This window comes from Aegilops tauschii, chromosome 3 (genome assembly GCF_002575655.3).
Source record: "Aegilops tauschii subsp. strangulata cultivar AL8/78 chromosome 3, Aet v6.0, whole genome shotgun sequence".
Classification (NCBI taxonomy): Eukaryota; Viridiplantae; Streptophyta; class Magnoliopsida; order Poales; family Poaceae; genus Aegilops; species Aegilops tauschii.
The window spans coordinates 330910389-330919581 of NC_053037.3; the positions used below are offsets into that span (position 1 = coordinate 330910389).

At 57.9% G+C, this 9193-nt stretch overlaps 1 pseudogene; it reads left to right on the forward strand.

The window, feature by feature from the left end:
• Positions 1 to 2426, forward strand: part of LOC141042931 (uncharacterized) — a 341300-nt pseudogene extending 338874 nt beyond the window's left edge.
• Positions 2427 to 9193: the final 6767 nt, after the last annotated feature.

Sequence of the window (9193 nt, forward strand, 5' to 3'; positions counted from 1 at the left end):
AGTGTCGGTGGAAACGACACCTATGGAATCACTGGGATCCCTTCTACGGTTGGCGGGCGCGAGGTTGTGCAAAGAGCGTGTCTGACAGGAAGCACACAGATCGTTTACCCAGGTTCGGGCTGCGAAGGTGCGTAATACCCTGCTTTGGTGGATGTATTAGAGTGTTCTTGTGTTCTTGAGCTAGCTGCGGGGTGTAACTTGCCCAAAAGATCCGAATCCTCCTCCTGGACGCCTCGGGCCTCCTTTTGTAGGCAAACAGGGTCGCCACAGAGGCACACAGGACGTGGAAAGGTGTACAGTGGATGAGTCTATCCTCTGGCACCGTCGGACAAACGCATTTCATGCGCTGCCGACGTGTCCCTCTTGCTTTATCGGGGACGGCAAGGAAGCACGTCCCAGCTGTCGCCGCCTCGCCGGGCTTTGACACACGCCCGAGCTGACGAGGCCTTGCGGCGCCATGTTGGCTGGCTGCTAGGCTGGCGCGATGGTGGAGCCTTCACGAAGGGTCGCATGCCACCACGCAGGTGCTTGCTGAGTCGGTGTAGAGGCCGCCCGTCGCCACGCAGGTGCCTGCCCAGCTGGTCGAGCTAGCAGCTGCCAGGGGACGGTGGTGGAGTCTTGGCTGGTGCGGGCCTGGCTGTGGCCCTACTGATGCCCTCGGCAAGGGTCTTGCCGGGGACCCGGCAAGGGTCTTGCCGCGGCGCTGCGGTCGTCCCCGGCAAGGCGCTTGCCGGGGGTCTTGTGGATTCCTCGGCTAGGATCCCGCTGAGGGTCGTCGTCTTCTGGTCCTCACCTGATCTCATGTATTTATGATTTACACAAAGATCTGCATGCCACCACGGAGGTGCCTCTCGAGCCCTAGTCCCAAGGTAGTTGTTGGCGGTGGAACCCTTGGGCTCAAGGAAGGCACAATCCACTGGCGTTAGGCAAGTTGCCCCGGCAAGACGCTTGACGGGGCTTCGGAGGCCGCCCCGGCAAGGGTCTTGCTGGGGGGGGGGGGTCTACCTCGCCCTCTTGCTCTTTGTGTTTTTGGTCTTGGCGTTGCCTTGGTTGTATTGTGCTTTTGGCTTCTCTCCAGCTTCCCTCCTCTGCCCTGCTAAGTGTGGTCGTGGCGCGCGGCTCTGACTGCCCGTGCACAAGTAAAGGGGTCAAAAGGAGAGCCCCTACTTTTGTACACCGACAGGAGCCCCTGGGTCTGGGCCACACATAAGCGCGACGCGTTGTTGGGCCAGGCCCAGAACGGTGCGCGGGCAGGTGGGCGGATTTTTACCGTAGTAACTATTACGTCCGCTGCGCTTCCCCACGACCCACGTTGAACGCGCGACGTGGAGGGTCGTGTGTGACGTGGGGGTCATGCGTGGGGCGGTTCCCGCATGCATGCGTCACATCGTCGTAAAGCGGCGGCTCGCGCCTTCCCCATAAAAAAGAGGGAGGCGCAGAGGCGTGGCTCATTTACTGAGTGGACTCGGGTCGCGGTCTTCAAGGCGCCCGCGCCCCACGATCACGGGGTGGGGAACGGTCGCCTCACCCGTCCCCTCAATCCTACTCGCTCGCCACGCGTCCCCCATGCAGGTGGCAGGCGGTGGAGGCGGGAAACCGGGCCGTCGCTGATTGGGGCAGCCGGTCGGTCCTGATTCCCTGCGCCTCCGATGGCTGGATTGGTCGAGTGGGGCGGCCGAGCCTCGACCCCGCCCCTTTATAAGGAGGGGGAGGGGGATGTCATCCCACAGTCTCTCAGCATCCATCCTCTTCCACTTCCGCTCCTTTCTTCCACCCGCTACGGCGAGAGGGGCTGCAGGCCCTTCGACGGTGGCGGCGAGGGTCGCCGTTCGACAGCGCGTTCCTCCTTCCCAAGAGCCCGCAGCGGCGGAGCCGGCTACGGGAGGAAGGGGGAGGGGCGAGGCCGAGGTCGCCGTGGCGCTCAGGGAAGAGGGGGACGAGGCGGCGCAATGGCCGCGCCTCCGCCAGCGATGCCTCCCACGATGGAGGGGCACGTCGGGGACCAGCCCCGCGAGTTCTTCATCAGGCTGCGCCGGCCACCGCGTCGTCGTCTTCGTCTCCCTACCCCATTTGCTCGGGAGATGGAGCTCGATCCGCCCCAGACCCTCAGGTTGCACATGAGGGGCTGCGGGAACGGCGGCTCACGGGTCGACGTCGACTTCCCCGCTCCTCACGTCATGTACCTTCGTCGCGGATGGAAGACGTTTGCTCGCGTCCACAGCCTGACGGCAGGGCTCATCCTCTACTTCAAGTTAATGGAGGGCGGCCTGCTCTTCGTTAAGGTCTTTGGAGATCTTGGAACTCGCCTAAAGTGCTGCGTGGAGAGCTCCTCCGACAATGAAGATTCCTCCTCAAGCGGGAGTGACGAGGAGGACAGTGACAGCGACGACGAGGGAGTCGAGCGGCGGGATGCCGACTCCGACTAACCGCGTCGCCCCTCCCTCGGCCACGCGCCCTGCCGAGGGCCTTCCTTGTCAATCTCTCCATCGGCGCGATCCCCGTCGTCTCCTTGGGCGGCTGGCGTAGGAGGGCCGGAGAAGGCGAAGAAGACGGGTGGCGGCCGTCAAGTCGGAGTACGCGGGCACCAACGCCTTCGTCCCATATTGCCGGCCCGCTGCCTCATCTTCCAGCTTCTCTCCCGGCACCGGGATGCTCTCTTGGTGCCTTCTGCTCCTCGCACCTCGCCTAGGAACTCTTTTTGCCATCCTGCTGTCTTGTTCCACCTTCTGAGGAGAGGGACAAGAAAGGGATTACGGGCACCTTATCTCTTTTTAGTTTGTAAGTCTGCAGGCACTTGTTAATTTTAAGATTTGTAATCCCCTTGCTCATGTTTTTAATTCCGTATGAACTGTACCTGTATGGGGTGTTTTTAATGAAAAAGGGTGCTTGCCGGGTTCTTTGTGCATGAGCGAGGCCCATGCCAGGGAACGAATCCTTCTTATTTTTAAGATAAACATTGTCGCCCGGCAACATGCCTTGCCGTCCCCCTACTTCAGTCGACCATTCTCACGCTCTTGGCGGAGGCAGGGGCAAAGTAGAGTTAGGCCCTTCGTTCATTTCCTTGCCACCGCGACTACGACCAAGTTCCGACCCAGGGGATAGCTCTTGGTACAGAAAAGGGGAGCACGGTGGCTTAAGAATACAAATGAGGTTTCACATGTCCCAGTTCCATACGGAAATGTACAATAGGGGATGAAGGACTTATCTGAATCCGTAGCCCCCGGCAACCTTGGCTTGCCGTGGTTGGATCCTTGTGTCTTCAGCCCCCGGCAGTCTTGGCTTGCCGGGGCCGGAGCGCCGGTTCGTTCTCTTTCTCCCAAGCGGCTTAGCAGAAGTGTCCACGTGCCCTGCGAACCAAAGAGGACAGAAAGACGCATACTCGACCTCTAGGCTAGGGGTTTGTTGCCGCTAAGCACTATCAACCCTAACTGAGGGAGAGACTTAACCTAGCATGCATGCTAAAACTTAGGGCGCCAGCGCTTCATTTATTTATGCACAGGATCTGCGCCTAGCTTTGTACAGAGGGTTACATGCCTTGCCGGCAAGGCTTGTACAAAAGGTGGTTTGCCGGGGGGCCCGGCAACCGCGCCTTATGGGTAAAACTTGCGAAGATGTTCAATGTTCCAGGAGTTGCTCACTTGAATAGCATCTTCGGTCTCCAGGCGGACTACGCCAGGCCTCGTGACTCGTATTACCCGATAAGGGCCTTCCCACTTCAGCGTCAACTTGTTGGAATTCTTGGCCGACTAAACGCGCCGAAGAACAAGGTCGCCTTCCTCAAAGCTTCGGGCATGAACCTTGCGGCTATGGTAGCGGCGCAAGGCTTGCTGGTAGCGTGCTCCTCTCACAGTCGCCCGAAGACGATCTTCCTCAAGGAGCGTCGTGTCATCTTGCCGCAATTGCTCTTGCTCAAGCTCGTCATAAGCGAGCACTCGACGTGACCGGTATGTGAGTTCCGTGGGGAGAACTGCTTCTGCCCCGTATACCAGGGCAAAGGGTGTGTGGCCGGTGGCTCGACTTGGCGTCGTTCTGATTGACCAAAGAACTACCGGCAACTCATCAATCCAGCGCCTTCCACTCTTGTGCAGCCTGTCGAAAGTCTTTGTCCTCAGGCCTCGCAACACTTCAGCATTTGCCCTCTCCGCCTGGCCGTTGCTCCGTGGATGTGCCACGGAAGCGAAACAGACCTTGCTGCCGAGGTCTTGGATGTATTGCATGAAGGTGTGGCTTGTGAACTGCGTGCCGTTGTCGGTGATGACTCTGTTTGGCACACCAAAATGGCAAACTAGCCCCTTGAAGAACTTGACGGCTGACTGTGCTATCACCTTCCTCACTGCTTCCACCTCCAGCCACTTTGTGAACTTGTCGATCGCAATGTACAATTACTCAAAGCCCCCGACAGCGCGGGGGAAAGGGCCCAAGATGTCGAGCCCCCAGACCGAGAATGGCCAGGAAAGAGGAATTGTTTGAAGGGCTTGAGCTGGTTGATGAAGCTTCTTCGAATGGAACTGACACGCTTCACACTTGGTTACTAGTGTGGTTGCATCCTGGAGGGCAGTGGGCCAGAAGAAACCCTGCCGGAACGCCTTGCCAGCAAGGGCCCTCGACCCTATGTGGGAGCCACATATGCCTCCGTGTATCTCTGCCAACAGCTCCAGCCCTTCCTCCCGCGGAATTCACTTAAATTTCACACCGTTTGGTCTCTTCCTGTACAGGACGTCATCGACGAACTGATACATAGCAGACCGACGGGCTACTTTCTCCGCTTCTTCCTGCTCCTCAGGAAGCTCCCCTGTTTGGAGGAATCAGACGGTATGCTGTGCCCATGCCGGAGCCTGGGGCTCGACGGCAAGGACCAAAGGCATTTCTTCTACCATGGGAGCGGCCGTCTCTACGGCCAGGGCTTGACGGCCTGCCGGAGTCGGTCGCTCCTCGACAGGCTTAGAATCCACGGCAACACCCTTGCCGGCGGCCCCCCGGGGCTCAACGGGAAAGTACTTGCCGGGGCCTGATTTCCTCCGTTTGTTCTGCTGGGTTCGACAGATGGTTGAGTTAACCGAAGCAAAAAAGTACCTGGTTCCACAGGTAGCTTGAATGCAGCGCGCTTTGACAGGTTATCGGCGATGTCGTTCTCCGCTCGGGGAACGTGCTCCGCTTGTATACCGTCAAAGCGCTCCTCCAGCTTCCTCACCTCATCTACGTAGGCCTCCATCAACGGGCTCTGATAATCTTTGTTGACTTGTCTGACGACAAGCTGCGAATCACCCTTGACGATGAGCTTTTTAACCCCGAGGTCTGCTACGATCCTGAGACCGGCAAGCAACCCCTCGTATTCGGAAGTGTTGTTTGTGGACATCTCCCTGGGGAAGTGCATCTGGATCACATACTTGAGGTTCTCTCCGGTGGATGCGACGAGCAGCACACCAGCACCTGCGCCTTGCAGCGAGAAAGCCCTGTCAAAGTACATGATCCAGTCGATTGCTTCCTTGCCGGAAGAGTGGTCTCCTAGATCTCTTCGTCGGGCGTTGAGGTCCATTCCGCAACGAACTCCGCCAGGACTCTACTCTGGATCGTCGAAGTACTTTCAAACTTCAAACCAAAGCTCGACAGCTCCAAGGCCCACTCCACAATCCTCCCGGTTGCGTCTGGGTTATGCAATATCCGTTGCAACGGGAGGCGGGTGACGATAGTGATCTCGTGGGCTTGGAAGTAATGACGCAGCTTCGTCGAGGCCATAAGGAGGCCGAAGAGCAATTTTTGCACACCAGAGTACCTTGACCTGGCCCCCTGCAAGAGGGAGCTGACAAAGTAAACCGGGTGCTGCATCATCTTCTTCTTCTACACCACTTCATTTGGCCGCGCGGGCCCTGACCCGATGGCGTCTGACTCTGCCGGGGGCCTTGCCTTGCCGGCACCAGGCCCTTCCGGGGGAATCTCTGGCCCGCCATCTGCCAGTCCTGCCATTGCCACTGCCTCTCCGTCAACCTCCCTCCGCGCCACTAGCGCGGCGCTGACCACTTGATTCGTCGCCGCCAGATACAGCAGCAACGGCTCTTGGGGTTTAGGCGCAACTAGTACTATTGTAGAGGAGAGGTATCTCTTCAGATCCTGCAGTGCCGCTTCGGCCTCCGGGGTCCACTCCATTGGGCCTGCCTTTTTCAAGATTTTGAAGAAGGGAAGGGCATGCTCAGCAGACTTGGAGATGAATCGGCTCATGGCGGCAATGCAGCCGGTGAGCCGACGCACATCATTGATCCGCTTGGGCGCCTCAATATGCTCGATAGCCTTGATCTTGTCTGTGTTCGCCTCGATCCCACGCTATGACACAAAGAACCGGAGAAGCTTGCCGGACGGAACTCCGAAGACACACTTCTCAAGGTTCAACTTGAGGTTGATCTTGCGCAAGTTTGCAAACGTCTCTTCTAAGTCTTGTACAAGTGTTGCCTTGTCCTTGGTTTTGACCACTATGTCATCCATATATGCTTCCATATTTCTATGTAGCTGGGGCTCAAAACCAATTTGGACTGCTCTTGCAAACGTTGAGCCAGCACTCTTCAACCCGAAAGGCTTCCGTAAAAAGCAATACGTACCACATGGGGTGATGAATGATGTCTTCTCTTCGTCCTCTTTTTTCATGAAGATTTGATGGTAGCCCGAGTAGGCGTTGAGGAATGATATCAGATCACACCCGGCCGTGGAGTCAACAATCTGGTCGATGCACGGCAATGGGAAGGGGTCCTTAGGACAAGCCTTATTGATATCTGTGTAGTCAATAGACAGCCTCCACTTCCCGTTTGCCTTGCGCACCACCACCGGATTGGCCAACAACGTCGGATGGAGCACTCCCCTCACCAAGCCTGCTGCTTCCAACTTCCTGATCTCCTCTGTGATGAACTCCTGCCGTTCCAAAGCTTGCTTCCTGACCTTCTGCTTGACGGGTCGCGCATGGGGGCAGATAGCAAGATGGTGCTCAATCACTTCCCTGGGAACGCTGGGGTTGTCGGATGCTTGCCATGCAAACACGTCGACATTCACCCGCAGGAAAGTGACGAGCGCGCTTTCCTATTTGCTGTCGAGGGTGGAGCTTATGGTGAAAGCCCCTCCCGTGCCATCCTCCTTGACGGACACCTTCTTGGTCTCTGGCGGTGCAGCTCTGGATTTCTTGCTCTTGCCGGTGGAGCTCTCTGGCAGGTCCTCGACGGTAGTGCAACACTCCAAAGAGGTGCGCTTGCCGGAGTGGGCGCGGGAGGTCCTGCCGGTCTTCTTCTTCCCTCCTGGGGCTTCAACGGCAAGAGCAAGTGCCTTAGCAGCAGCTGCTGCAACAGCTTCCCGGTAGAGTAGGTCGGCGCAGATCAGCGCGTCCTTCTTATCGCAGGGGACGGTGATGATGGTCATCGGCCAGGCATCTTCAGCATGTTGTAGGTGTAATGCGATGCCGCCATGAACTTGTCTAGTGCCGGGCGGCCGAGGATCCCGTTGTAGGGCAAAGGGATCTCGGCTACATCAAAGACAATCCTCTCCGTCCTGTAGTTCAACTCGCCTCCAAACGTCACAGGCAACATGACCTTTCGCTTCGGCTGGCTCCTTCCCGGGTTGACCCCTTGAAACGTGCCCATCTCCTCGAGGTCTCCATCAGGAATTTGCAGCCTTTTGATCACAATGGGTGAGTTCAGGTTCAGACCGGCCTCGCCGTCAACCAGCATCTTGTTCACCTTGAGGTTGCGTATCGTTGGCGAGACCAACAACGGCAAACACCCGACCGCAGTTGTGCGATCAGGGTGGTCCTTGGAGTCAAAGATGATGGGCATGCTGGACCACTTCAGCAGCCTCTGAGCGTCGAACAATGGCTCTGCTGCTGTAATCTCACGCGCCCACTGCTTGAGCTGGCGGTGGGAAGTATGCAACGAGGCGCCACCATCGACACACATGACCTCTGTAGCCTTCTGAAACTCATGCTCGCCGGACTCGTCATCCTCGTCATGATCGTCGTCTTCCTGCTTCTTGTTGCGGCCCCGAGCGGGCCTCTCTTGCTGGTTATCCTTGCCGCGGCGGCCTCCTTGGCCGCCACGCTTCTTGCCGGATCCTTCGGCACCATCCTGACCCTTTTCCTTGTCCTGCCTGTCATACTCGGCTTTCTGCTTCTCTGCAAGCAGCTCGACTTGTCGGCAGTTCTGGAGGTCATGGCCCTTGGTGCGGTGGATCTTGCAGTATTGCTTGTCGGAGCCTCCTGGCTTGTCGGCAGCCGCCAAGGCCCGGCAAGCAGTGCACCCGGCAATCTCCTTGCTGGGGTTGTCTGCCTTGGCCTTCTTGGCAGCGCCGGTGTCATCAGATCCCTCGATGGCAAGCACGACCTTGCCCTTGCGTTTCCTTTTGCGACACCGACCCTTCTTTGTCAGGGCGGCGGTGTCTTCGTTGGTAGAGTTGGTTTCCACGCCGACGTCCTCGCCGGGGTACTTCCTCCCCTCTTCAGCCCGAGCGCATCTATCGGCCAGAACATAGAGTTCGGCCGCATCCTTGAACTTGTTCATCACCAGCTCTTCACGCATCTCGCGGTTGCGCACATTCTGATGGAACGCGCTGATCATGGCGACAGGATGAACATCTGGGATGTTGTATTGCACCCGGCTGAACCTCTGTATGTACTTGTGCAGGTTTTCACCTTCCTTCTGGGGAATGATATGCAAATCACTCGCCTAGCCATGAGCTTGGTGGCCCCCAGTGAAGGCACCAACAAACTCATGACACAGATCCGACCAAGAAGAAATGGAATCCTTCGGCAAGTGCATCAACCAAGACATGACATTGGGCTTCAGGTCCAACGGGAAGTAATTGGCAAGCACCTTGTCGTCACGAGCTCCAGCGGCTTGCATCGCGATGGTGTAGATGCTGAGGAACTCCGACGGGTGGGTCTTGCCGTTGTACTTCTCGCCGACGTCGGGCTTGAATGTGCGGTGGGACGGCCACTGGAACTGCCACAGCTCACGGGTAAAGGCTGGGCAACCCACCTCGTAAGGTAGGCCGTCGGAGCCTCCCGATGCTGGGTGGTCCATAGCGGGCCCCGCCCGCCTATCTGATTGGTGGCGTGTATCGCGCCGGCGCTCGATGGTGGTCCGAGCATCTTCATGGGCTCGCTCCCGAAGAACTTGGCGCTGGTCGGGGTGGGTCCGTGGATCGGGCGACGCTATGGAAATAT